Source organism: Brassica oleracea, unplaced genomic scaffold (assembly GCF_000695525.1).
Source record: "Brassica oleracea var. oleracea cultivar TO1000 unplaced genomic scaffold, BOL UnpScaffold00837, whole genome shotgun sequence".
Taxonomy (NCBI): Eukaryota; Viridiplantae; Streptophyta; class Magnoliopsida; order Brassicales; family Brassicaceae; genus Brassica; species Brassica oleracea.
In genome coordinates this window covers 23,945-24,466 of record NW_013617473.1, presented here as the reverse complement: position 1 = coordinate 24,466, position 522 = coordinate 23,945, and positions in this window count along the sequence as shown.

The window sequence follows — 522 nt, the reverse complement described above, 5'->3', positions numbered from 1 at the left end:
TACACATAAAATAATCATGATTTTTGTTAACTGGGCGGATCATTATTTATATGATATCGCACACGAAAGAAAAATTTCTGTTTTTAAAATTATCTAATTAACTCTATACTCACTTTTTTATATTTTTTATATGATATCACACATTCGTAAAAAAATAGATAGTTTAAGATGCAAAAAAAAATATTTACTTAATGAATATAATATGAACGAATATTACAAATACATCATTTAATAAAATAAATAATTAAAAACTGAAAATTCATATCCGCGCGGCGCGCGGGTCAGGGCCTAGTTAATCTTAGAACTCAGATCATCAATCATTCAATCAAGCAAGAACAATTTAAAATCAGTTTCAAGCTTTAGGGTTTTAGGGTTTTCGATTCCAAGATTTAGGGTTTTCATAATTCAGATCAGAACAATCAATCAACATCTTCTAATGGAATCGATTTCAATCTAGTGATTATAAGATGATCATTTTTAGGTTATACCAATTTTTAGGGTTTATCAAGAACATTGGATTTC